The sequence below is a fragment of the Ursus americanus genome, chromosome 5 (genome assembly GCF_024610735.1).
Source record: "Ursus americanus isolate L20-20 chromosome 5, mUrsAme1.1.p, whole genome shotgun sequence".
In the NCBI taxonomy this organism is placed as follows: Eukaryota; Metazoa; Chordata; class Mammalia; order Carnivora; family Ursidae; genus Ursus; species Ursus americanus.
In genome coordinates, this window is record NC_142131.1 from 58,687,869 (window position 1) to 58,700,972 (window position 13,104).

A 13,104-nucleotide genomic window follows, 5' to 3' on the forward strand; every position below is an offset into this window, starting at 1 on the left:
TTCTCTCTGCACTTGGTTACCAAAGCCCTCTGGTTTCCATTGTGTTGCTTCCAGTGTTCATGGGTTTACAGCTCTTTTCTGGTTACAGAGCGTGCTCACTGGCTTTCAGGGGCAACAGTCAGCTGGTGGAAAGAGAAGGAACAGAGTTCCAAGGGAACGAGGCAGCATGACCAGCTTCTGTAAATTTTGCACATTCTCTTGTTCAGTTAAGCATCTGTTTGCAGAACATCCTCTTTGATTATTTTGCAACTGTCCTCCATTTAAAGTGCGAGGAGCCCTCTTGACCCCACACAAGCCAGTCATAAAAGAATATTTTGAGAAAAACTCTCTGAGGTAGAATTCTATTTACAGAAGTGCAATTTGAACACAGTCTCCATCTATACAGCAGGGGGAGGTGAGTGGCACTCATGGGGTCAGGCTTGCATTTGGAGCACAGCAGCTTCCTCTAAAAGGCACCATGCATATTAGCTACAGTAATAAATATTAGCTCCATCTTGCTGTTGGGAGGCCAAGGAACAGAGAGAAGAGATGTGCACATTCTTTCCAGCCTCCTCTCCTGACCCACCAGACTGCTTGATGTTAAGAGGCTGTTTAACAACAAAAGGAATCCTGTTCTTGTTGCTAGGTTGATGGGATGCTCATGAATATCCATGACACTTATGCATATTCATGAAGCAAGAGTGTGATTGACAGCCTACTCACCTGAACCGTTTCCTGGAGCACCCTCAAAAGGCCTCTCTGTCCCCAGCCTGGGATCTGCCCCTACCTGGATGGGCTCAGTAAGGACCTAGTTCCTTCAGGTAACATCTGCCTAGAGGACCACCTGGGGTACTGGTTCTCATTTATGCACAGTGGATGCCTTCCTTCATCCAGATTGTTCCAAGTCCTGCTTTGGGGAAAGAAACATTTTCCCCCTGTGGATCCCCATCTGTGGGCAGCATAACTGGTAATGGAAGCTGCTACTCCTGGTGTGGCCAACCCAGCAGCCCCCAGGAGCCAGTTTCTCTCTGGGTCAGAGGAGAGGAGGAGGCGAGAAGCCTGGTGGGCCCCTGCGCTTTCCTCACTGGGCATTTCATCTAATCTGGGATCCCAGGCCAGCCATATGCCTTGCTGGTACCCACGCTTCGGACTCAAAGTAATGCTGTTTGCTTTTTCTCCAAGCAGTTCTGAGGCCTGAGAATGAGAGCAGAGTCTAGAAGCTATTCAGGGATCCAGATCCTGCCCCTAGTCCCTAGCCGGAGGTGACAGGTGGATGTAGGTGCTGAAAACGTGGAACGTCTGTTCTCCTTAACGTGTGTTGGTTTCCCCTGCAGCTCCCATTCCCTGTTCCCCCAGGTTTGAAACCTCAGCACTTTCTGAGTGGGCTCTGAATCTCCTCCATGTCCTGACGTGGGCTGGGTGGGTGGTTTCCACACATGCTACAGAATGTGCGGAGTTCTGCCACTTGGTATATTGGTCAGGGTTCTCCAGAGAAACAGAAACACACACACACACACACACACACACACACACACACACACACACACACGGAGAATATGTTCTTCCTGAGAAAGTTCCTGGATGAATACAAGAGGAACATAAGCTATCTGCAATACTGGCTTGGCAATCAGAAGGAATTAGAAAAGTTGGCCCAGCAGGAAGTCATGTTTGAAAAGCCTGCTGAAACATCAGGTACAGAGGCTTAACGTCCGTAAGCAACACAGCAAGTCTTCCATTGTAGTAGGTCCCAGAGCCAGCGACTTAAGAATCTTGATCTTCTCCGTTTGACAGAAGACTGCTTTCCTTTTAAGCGGATATTCTAATTCTCATTGTTGTGCATGAAATAAATCAGGTTTGCAGTTAAAAAAATAAGAATTATGATATATATTATCTAGAAACAATATATATATTTACTCTTATTTATTTGTGGAGGGTAAGACAGATTTTATGTATTCGAGGGGCTCTTACTATGGAGCTTTGTATTTGAGGAGAGAGCTTAACTCCCTAGATGTGTATTTTGAGGTACCGGCTCACGTGACCGTGGAGGCTGGTGAGTTCAAACTCTGCAGGGCAGGCTGGCAGGCTGCAAGTTCCACGTCCAGAGGCTACTTATTGCTGGCAGAATTGCCTCTTCTCAGGGGAACTCAATCTTTTTTTTGTTCAGGTCTTCAGCTGATTGAATGAGGCCCACCCCACATCATAGAGAATAATCTGCTTTACTGCAAGTCCCTTCATTGATTGATTGATTGATTGACTGATTTTTTTAAAGATTTTTTTTTAAAGTAATATCTCTACTCCCAACGTGGGACTTGAACTAACAACCCCCCAAACCAAGAGTCACATGCTCCACCGACTGAGCCAGCCAGGCGCTCCCACTGCCCCCTGATTTCAATGTTCATCTCATCTAAAAATACCTTCCCAGAAACATCTAGAATAGTGTTTAACCAAATGTCTGGGTACTGTGGTCTAGTCAAGCCACATAACATGAACCATCGCATTTGGTGTCAGAGATGTGTTCTGACCCTTGTGTGTTCCTCTGTGCTGCTCATAACAGGGCTTGATAGGTTTTTCCAGAACCAGCCTCTTGGCATGAATCTTTTAAATTGTGTTTCATCCTGGAAGAAAAACCTGCCGTGGTTGGAGGCCCAGTTTTAACCTGAGTTCGTGGCACAGGCAATGCTCCCACACCTTGTTTTCTTCGTGTAGGACACCTTGGAGGCTGGGACCTTGGCTCTGCATCCTCACGCCTTCAGTACCCAGCACCAGACCTTGTACAAAGGAAGAGCTTATTAAGTACTCCAAACTGACTCTGGCAGGTACAGCTCGGTGAGAAGTTCTCTTCTGGTTGTGGGGCATTCAGGAGACCATGCCTCCTGGCGGTGAGCCATGCCTGCTGCCACCAGGACACCGGTTCTTGTCCTGCATGGCCACCCTTGGCAGACCTCTTGTGGGTTTTGTGGTCCCATTGCTTGGACTGCCTGCCTCTGATTTGATCAGGTTCCTCAGGATCAGTGGCTCTTTCTTTCCCTTTCAGCTAGCCTCGGCCCTGGCACCAGGCGCCTAAACACGGAGCTCAGGAAAGGTTGACTCCCGTGGTTCATCAGAGAGCCAGTCTGGGCTGTATTAATAGGAAAAATGTTAGTAAGAGGGGACCGAGAGAGTGAATTAGTTGCAGAGCTTTCTGAGGGGTAGAAGAATAAATAATCAGGATTAAATATACTGTGATAAGGAAGCCTGTCCTTTTGTTTACTGACATGCATCCCTGCTTCAAGCTATTTTAAAAATGACTATTTCATTGATAAAATGAATGTGTGGAGGTGATAAAAGAATGAATGGAAATTTACCTGCAAACGTCTCTCTAATTGAGTGCCTATCTGCGGGATGAATAGTGGAAGCAAATTATCCACGATGGGCCAACTCTCTGCTTTTCTAGGACTGTGCATTCTATTTTTCCTGCTCAATAGAGGACATTGTCTACTCCACCAAATTAGCCAAACATAGATAATGTTGTCAAAGAATGGCTCCATTAGATTTCACAGACGCCTGACACCAATACAAAAGCCTCTACCCTCACCGCATTTCAACTTCAATTTTTTCCTACGTGACTCAAAAAATAAATTTGTTTTGTGGGGCAGAGATGATGGGTTTGACAGGTTTTTAGAACAGAAGATAAAAGAGGAGTTAGCAATATTGGTTGGGGGGATTCCAGCAAATTCCATTAGGCTGTATACTATGGGGAGGGTAGAATGCGTGGGAGCACCACTCAGAGGGACATTTCTATTCCACCCAGAAAGACCATGTTTTTTTCACCCACCCCTGGCAAGGGGTGAGTGGTGTGCTTCCAGAGAATTTACCCCATTTAGAAGGAGAGAGCAGCCGGAACTCCAGAAAGTGCTTCTGGGCCTAGGAAATGGACGTTGTAGCTCTTGTGTTCAGAGCTTCCTGAGTCCGGGGTACGGAAACACAGGGCCTGCAGGGGGAAAGTATATCCCAGGGGTTGGGGTGAGGCACAGGGACTAGACACCACTGAGATTCTCTTCTATATTACTGTGGCATGGTCATGTCTTATACTCAGACTGTAATCTTAGGTGCTTGGCATAGAGTTGGAAGAGACAAATTCATGCACAGACACAGGGGTCAATCTTGGGGGCTTCTGAGGATAAAGGCTATATTCATCTGGACTCTTGATTATAAATAACAGGCAAACCCACTTGAGTCAAAAGGGATGTTTACTAACTCATGTAGCTGAGAAATTCAAGGGTGTCTGCCTTCAGGCAAGGCTGGATCCAGCAACACAAATAATGCCCTTTCTCTCACTTTCTCCTTCTCTTGGCCCTGCTCGCCCTGATGTTCATCCATGTCTGGGTCTCATTTACTCTTATTGCTGGTGGGCTTCCTTCATACAGTCAGGGAGGATGGCTGCTAGCAGCTCCCGGCTCACATGACTCTAGCTTGGCATGTCAGTGGAAAGCAAGCTTCCTCTCTATATATGACTATATAAACATGGAAAAGACTGGCCTTGCTGGGTCAGGTGTCCACATGGACCAATGACTATGTCTGGGGAGATGTGATGCTGTAATTGTTTTGACTTGGCACACCTCTGTAGCCAGAGGCCGGGGCTGGGGCACTATGATGGATAGCCCCACAGAACCATATGGAGAGCAGGGGGATGGTTCCCCAAAGGAATCACAGTTGCAGCAAGAGAAACCTATTTCCAGAACTCAAAAAAATAGAAAGAGGCCTGGACTGGGAGGATGATGACCCCAGGCAGAGAAGAAATGTCATGTGAGAGCCCTTAGCTTGGTCCACCTCATGTCACATGTACCCAGGTGTCCAGCTGGGCCCTCCCTCAGCTCTGTGAAGGCTGACCGGCGTCCAGCAGGTGTAACTGAGGTGGGAACAGCTAGACGTTTCCCTGGGGGCATTACAAATCTTCTCACTCCCCTCAATTATGTTGCATTTGCCATAAACTTATGTATAAATGCCATATTCCATCTTTCCCAGCATCCTGTGTTTGAGAATAATGAGACTTCTCAGCTGCGTGAGTTTTATGCTGAAATGGACCCCATTCAGGAGGGATCCAGATTCTCTTTGCCTTTTCTTTCCTTCTTGATTCCTTGGCTCCTGGCAACCTCTTACTTAGGACTTGCAGGATTATGCATTTATTCTGTCAATATTTACTGAAAACCTATTGTGGCAAAGGCCCTGGGATCAGCCTCAAACAAGATGAACCCAGTCCTGGCCTCAAAGACCAGCAGGGAAGTCAGATAGTCAATAAAAACAAAACCATCACCCCATTGCTGAATGCATTACTCTGTGGCCTGGGATACTTGCTCCTGGGATACGCACTCCTGGGCGCTCCTGCCCCTGCTGGGCACAGGGTGTTCAGAACATTCAGGGCTGAGCTGGCTCATGTTGAGCTGAGAGCTGAAGGCTGGCTGAATTTTGGATTTTGAGGAGGCGAAAGGGCTAAGGAAAGGGGGAGCGTGTTTGGACGCCAGGGGCCTATGCAGGGAGATAGGGGCTGCTCCCTGGAAGGGGCTGGGTGAGTAGACACCATGTGGTTTGGCGGGAAAGCTGTGGGCCTCACAGGGGGAGTCGGAGGGGGTGTGGCGGTGAGGAGAAGGAGAACAAGGGTGATGACAAGGCTGCGGCCCTGGTGATGGTGGTGCCTCTCGCTGAGGTGTGGAAGGCTGGGAGGAAGCTGAGGAGGTGCCAGAGAAGCAGCTGGGTGTATGCGTCTGGGCCCGGAGACACAAGTGTGGGAGCTCTCAGCCCAGAGACAGGGAGGGAAGCCGTGACAGTAGGCACCTGTATGTGGAGGTGGGGGAGACCAGGCCCAGGGCCCCAGGAACTGAAGCATTTGGAGGTCAGCGAGAGGAGAAGCAACCTGCAAACACATCAGCCTGGCCGGGGGAAGGTGACATCCTGCTTGGGATCAATCAGGCCAGCGCTGCCCAGGGTGCCGACGTGCGCTCTGAGGACCCCCAGGCACCAGGGGCCTGTCACTGGCTGATGGATGAAGGCCGCTCCCACCCACGCACCCACCTTCCTCCTGCGCCAGCTTCCTGCCATCGCTAGGTAGTCCCTTGGGAAGAGAGAAAATAGCTGAGTGGGCTCATCGTGACAGCCTTTTAAAAGTGACTTTTAAAACTTCTTATAATTGTTGATTAGAAGGCCCATTGCTCCAAATGCTCTGTTTGTGGTAGAAGAAGGAAAGTCATTTTAGAAGAAACTTCTGGGAAGGTGGAGTGTTCCAGCAAATTGGCGAGGTGGCATTTGCAGCTCCAGACTTATATTTAAAAAGCCACTAAAAGCCCCTCAAGAAAGAGCTGCAAAGTAGTCATTTTGAGAAAGGGAACTACTTGTGGGGGAGGGAGAAAGTGCCAGCTGCGGAGCGTGCAGTGGGCAGTGGGGGTGGGGGGAAGCAGGAGGCCCCAAGTCACTCCCGCCCGGGGGGCACACCTGATCAGATGGCTCCCCAGCTCCCTGCACTGCCCCTGCATGCTCCTGCCCCACCCTTGCTGCCCCTGCTCCCATTTGGAATGACCACTTCTCAACGCCGTCCTTTCCCAAGTTAACCCATTTTGTAGACTCCCTTCCCCAAATCTTCCTGGCCCCTCCGAGCCCTCGCTGACCTCTGGTGGCCCATGGCCTTTGCATGACTGCCATGTGTTTGTGGCTAGGGACCCTACTGCTGCTCTCCTGTGCAGGCCTCTGGTTTTCCCCTAGCAGGCTGTGATATGGGCTGAGAGAGAAGGCCATCAGGGTGTGTGTGGGGGGGTCAGATGAACTCCACAGAGCATCAGTGGCTCCTTTTCTCCTTGCTAAGTGGCCAGGGTGCTGTCAGGTTGCGGTCCTCAGCGTGCATCCTGTCTCTGTCCTGGGCTTTGTTATGCCCATGTGGGGCTGCGCCAGCAAATGCAAGCAGGGGAAATGAATAGCCCACGTGCGCGTATGTGTGCTCAGCTTTTCTGTGGTTGTCAAGGTCAGGGAAGCTAGACAGGCTGACCAGGGGAGGACTGCCCAGCAGAACCACCTGTGATTGAGATGAGATCATTCAGAGTTTGCCTATAGCACACAGCCACTTCCGCTGGGGGCCAGGAGGCAGGGGAGACCTCCTGCCTCCCCAGCCATGGCACCAGGTGCTTCTGGGTCCCAGTGGGATCCCAGGACCCGCCTACAGCCCTGTGCTCAGGGTGCAGTTGCAGATGGGTGGGCTTCTGGGAAGGCAGAGCTGCTCACCTGCCAGGGATTCAAGAGAGGTACAGGGAGGCCATGCCTGTGGACACGAGGGTCCAGTCCTAGAATCTCCCCGAGTCCCAGCCCTGGAGCATAGTGGAATGCTTTAGAGACTTCATGAATTCTTCTTCTCTGCTAAAGATAGCTTGAGTGGCATGGGATCCTGCAGCCAGTTTCCAGAGTTTCAGACTACAGAGATCCTCAGAGATGGCTCAAACTTGGCTTTGTGAAGGAGCAAGAGACCCCAGTGTTGTCTCCTAGGTATTGGAACTGTGGGACTGGGGCCCAGGGGGGTCTGGGTAAGTTGCATTGTCCCAAGACTTGTGGTCATTTAGTCCTAGTTCCCTTCTGAGGGGAACAGGGACAAGGCGGCCAGGTGAGGCCATGGCCACCTGGGTTCTCTCCCTCCCTCTTCCCTCCCTCCCTTTCTCCCTCTCCCTCCTCTCTGTCCATCCATCCATTCTAGGCCTCTGCGCTGGGGATACAATGGCTAAGGTCCATGCATTTGGGTGGGGGAGGCAGGCAGGAACCAGACAGCTATGTTGTCTGTGTGAAGCGTGCCATTTTTGGAGAGCATGGGGCCATAGGAGCCCATTGATCTGGAAGGTCAAGAGGCTTCCTGGGATCTTGATCATCCCTGGACCTTCCCTGGTAGGGCTGGGTACAGCCGTCACAGGCTTTAGTGAGCGTGGCTGGGTGGGAGCACGGGGAGCAAAGCTTGACCGGGACAGGCGGCAGAGACCCGATTCCTGCCCCTGGTGTGTAGAGTTGTTGTTTAGCTTTCCCTGTGTAAATGCGGGTTTGTGAGTTTTCTCTCTAAACCGAGTCTCGCCATTGGGCTAACAGAAAGCCGTGTCCAGGAACCACATACACGAGAAGATGTGTTCACAATAACGAAATCTAGTATTTTTAGACACTTGCCTCGGCAGACCCCTCCTCCCAGAACTGGCTCCCTCTCTCTCTCTCTCCCAGCTCCTCTGGGAAGGGAGGCAGCTGGCTTAGCTGAACTTCAAAGATGATGACATTCTGAACCTCTAGAAAACATTTTTTGGAATCTCAAAGTGCATGAATTAAAATGTTATTTTTACTTCTTTCAGCCTGTTGAGGAGCAGACTGTGAAGGGGCACATCAGCCCAGAAGGAGAAAGCATGCTGAGCGGCCGTGTGGGATCGGGCGGACGTCTGTGGGTGAGTGGGGCGCGGTTACGGTAGCCCTGAGCCTGACCCCTTTGGGCTGCCCCTTGTGTTGGTCCGGCCGCACGTGCTGCTAGGTCTCCACATGAAGGAAGTGCTTTTGGGCCATGTGGTGCTTGGGCAAGGAGCAAGTGATGGGGAAAAGTCTGGCACGTCTGGGCTTCTGTGAGTGTGTGCTGGGTTCCAGGGGCTGAGTTTCCAGAGCTTTGCTGGGTGTTCGTGGTGAGACTGGCTGACTGGAGGGTGTATCTGGGAAGGAAAGGCTGCCATGGGCTGTGGTGGCCTCTGGATCAGAGAGAAGGAGCTCGGGCTGGGATAGGGGACGTAGCCAGGGGAGATGGACATGAGTGCCCCCACCCTGGGGACAGACAGGGTTGAAACTGACTCCTAAGAAGGACTGAGAGGAGGAGGGGTCATGAGGAGGACAAGGAGTCCTGGACTCAACACGGTCTGGTCTTCAACAGAGGTAGGGACAGGCCTTGGTCATTTCGAAGCTTTGTGGTTTTGTGAACCTGATAGCATGGATGTGTTTCTCTGTGGTTTCAAAACTGCCTGTGCGCTCATCTGAGAGACAGCTGTGTCAGGGACACTTAGGAAAGTGGTTGGGGTGGAGACGCACTGGTAAGCAGAGTAGGAAGAGAGCAGGGAGGAAAGGGGGTGCACAGGGCAGGGTGTGGAGGGGCCTAGGGCGTGTCAGCATCTTCAGTGCTTGGGAGTCCCCAGACAGGACTCCAGCCCCTGCCTGCCCCCCCCACCCCGGTTCCCCCCATGACATACCTACTTTCACAAGCCCCATGTCCATGTGAATACCAAGCTTGGGCATTGCATGTCCCTTTCTCACGGGTGGTGCTTCGGGGTGGGGAATTTGGCCTCATAGAAGAGGGGCATGTTTCCTAAGACCTCATAGAGACTTGGCTCCTGTGAACGTCTGTATTTCTCTCCTGAGCTTCCCCTAGATCCCTTTTCACTCTCTTCGGAAGGTTCTCTTGGGTGTTAAGTCCTGGGAGATGCTCTTTTAAAGCTGCCTGTGGCCCTCTGAGTGAAGCTGGGAAACACCATATCCTGTGCTCCCTTCTTGGAGATTCTTAATGACCGTCAGTATGTACACGCTCTGGGAAGTCCTTCTGTAAAAGAAATCTGTTAAACTTTCTTTAATCCTCTATTTCCCAAACGTAGATATCTGACCACAGATCCCTTTGGTTACAGAAAGCCTGTGAAAACCCCACGCCAGTCTCTCCCCCCTACATAAAAATCTTGGGGCACTCAAGTGCTCCATATTCTCATGCCAACTACACTATGGACTCACAAGCTCTGAACTTCCTCCTGCCGTGGAAATTAGGCAGGACATTTATCACCAGGCCTGCGGTGGCCTCCCCTGAGCTTAGGACAGGCCCGTGAGGGCCAGAGTGCAGACATATCTGCTCAGGCATCACGACTCAGAAAGACCCCTGCCAGCCTGAGAGCACAGGCTGGTTCCTTCCTGGTTCAGCCTGAGCAGCTGGCCCGATGGCCAGTCTGTATGTTCACCTTCATGGCCAAATGAAGCCCACCTGGGCCCAGGAATCTCCACGGAGGACAGGACGTGAGCAGAAACATTCCATCTGTTGAATCTTCTCTCCTCTGCAGCAGTGCAGGCTCCGGGCTGTTCTGAATGCCTTGTTTTGCGTATAGTGATGAAATATTTAAGGAAGTTCTTCTCATTTTGAAAACCTTTTTGTAAAGGCACCAGGGGCAGCCTGAACATGTGATAGAAATCCCTGAAGCTTGGAGAGAGGAGCAGAGGGACACAGAGAGGAAGGAGAAACCCCTCCAGAGGTTGGGGCTTCCTTGAGAGGGATCAGGAATGGCTGAGGAGTGGCCATCTTCTCTCATCTTCTCCCCAGTGCCTGTGCAAGGTGGGTGCCACCAAGCCTCGGAGGACTTGATTCTGATGAGTGTTGGGATGGAGTCCTGGACTGGGAGCCTTGTAGTGTGTCCTTGAGAAGTACTTGTGTCTCTCAGAGATTGGGTTTCTCCATTGATAAGACTACATGGTAGACCAGATGCTCTCTGGGGCTTTTCAAGGTTTAGCTAATAGGACTCTACTTGGAAGCTGGTTTGTCTGTTCCTGTTGTTTTGTTACCGGTGCTTCCTCCATTCCCAGTGAGGTAAATTGAACCCAGTGGCTGTCCTGGAAGGGAAGACCGTACCTATAAGGCTCACCCAAGTGTAGCCTGCTGTGGCTCATGCAGACCTGGCTTTCCTGCCCACAGAGATGTTGGAGCTGGGGCAGCCATATCGAAAGGTCAATGTGGTACTGGCCTGCCACATTTCTTAGCCGACCTCTTGGGGATAGCTCTATAACTTGACTTCTCTTGGGTGTCTGCATCTCTGTCTGTGTCAGGAATGGGCTCTGGTCTGGGCACAGACATAGCAGCAGCCCCTTGGCACTTCTGATACCTGGCCCTCTGTCCTGGTCTTCGCTGCCCTGGCCCCTGGCTGGGGTACACCTGACCTGACCTCAGTCAGAGGTGACCGTGGAATGGGCAGAACGTCTTCAGAGCCTGAACCTGTGCCTCTCTGGTGATACGGCCTCCATGTTCAAGGGCATGTGCCTGCCCATCTCCCAGGGAAAGAGTGAGCAGCTCCCCCTCAGATGATTGATTAGTATCCTACATTTCCCTTTGCCAAGGAGCCTCAGAAGCACACAGGCAGATGGCTTCTCTGGGAATTCCTCTGGGGAACTGGGCTTCCACAAACCCACATGTGGAAATCCAATATTCCAATGAGAGAAGAAATTGGGAAAGAAAATATGCTCTTCCCCCTCTCTCAGTTAAAACCTGGATACAGAGCTGGAGGGGTCAGAAATAGCTTCTCCTTTCCCGTGGCTCCCCTCCTTGTCAGAGAAAGAACAGACCTGGGGCTGCTTCTAACTCATTCTGGCAAAAAGGCCTCCAAAGGGCTCTGAGGAAGTGAGCTTCAGTTCAATCGAGCGGGCTTTGCTTAAGCAACTACTGTCCGTGGCCTGGCTTTGACACAGTGTGGGATCAGGTCCCACAGTGTATGGCTTAAAAAGCACAGACTCTCGGTCCAGACCTAGGTTCTAGTTCTGGCTCTGCCGTGTTCCAGGGGCTTAGGCTGTCTGAGCCCCAGGTTCTAAGTCTGTGAAATGGGGATCATAGTCCCTGTCCCATAGGGCTGTTGAAGGGATCAAATGAGTGTATGCATTTGATACATTTAGCACAGGGTGTGTTTTGGAAGGCAGTGCACTCTCATTAACCACACGACCCCCAGCCCCCCAGGAGGCACCGGGGATGTGCCCAGTGTTAGTGGGGACAGAATGGAGGCTGAGGTTGTATGGGTTTTCCTAAAATCACCTGGGTTGTTACTAGTAAAGCAGGGCTGGCATTGGGGTCTGCAGTTTTGCAGTAGGACAGATGTCTGAGACAGGGGTCCCTGCCCTGGTGTGAGGAGGTCTGAGCTGAAGGAGAGCCTGCTTGCGGTAGGGGCTGTGCTCTCTTGTCACTGCTCTTTGGCAGAGGTTGGGCCACTAACAACGCATTTCTTATTTTAACTGTTTTCTTCATGCTTAAGAAAAGTGTCGATAGAATGCTGAGGCATAAGAGAAGGTACCCAGATCCATCCCCCTAAGTGGACAAAGGCAGTCCCTCTGTGGAAGGAGAGTTTGGGGCCCTTTCCCCAGTGCTCCAACCTTCCCCATCCTGCCCTGCACTAGTGTTTTATGGTGCTGCTTGCTCTCCGGCATTTGGCTTCTCTTGTTCCTTTTCCTGAGGTTTGGTCCCATTAATGTTTATGAGCAAATAAAACTTGGATTGCTGCTTTGGGCCGTGGGATCACTGCTGACTTGGGGAGGGACATCTAATTTAACATAATCCTGCTCCTTCGACTTTCCATGACTTCCATTGGATTCTCCTCTGGGAAGATGAGCAAAAGGAGCAGAAATGTGATGAAAGGAGAGCCTCGCCTCCCTCTCCTAACCTTGGTGCTGAGAGTCCCTTGCTGGGGCTGGGCCAAGAGTCAGGGGAAGTGTTGGAAGTGCTGGAAACACAGATGTTGTTGTATGTTAATGCCTACATGGACATGGGCTTGCAGGGTTGAGCCACCTTTGGGGACTCAGGAGCTCTGGGGTTTCGTGAGTGCTGTGTCAGTTTCCCACAGAATGAGGTCTCGGAGCAGGACTGGTGGATATATTTGATCAGATGCATGAGGATGCCCCATTCCTTCTTTGGAACAAGAAATTGAACAACAAAACTCATTACACAAGGATAAAATCTAGTCAGACTGGTGTGTGAGACCCTGTAGACCCTTATGTTTGTGCCATATGTATCATTTTTATTTTCCTAAATGAACAGAGTCCGGTATGGGCTTCTTTTCAGTGGGTTTGGAGGAGCACTCTTGAGGGTAGGGTGGGAGGGGAGCTGGGGGGGGGACAGGGCTGCATAACAGCTGCAGGCGGGGAGAGGCTGTACTTGGCTGTATTCTGGAGTCTCATCTCGAGGACGGGCAGCACATTCCTTCTGAGGCTGTTGATGGGGCTGTGAGCCAGGCAGGAGGAAGGTAATTATATCATTACATGTCACTCTTGTCTCAAGGGGCCAAATTAGCTGACTCTCCAGAACTAGGGTTTACTTTTGACTTTTTAATTTACAGCCTGATGCAGATGCATACTGGTTCACTCCTAAATTTTTCC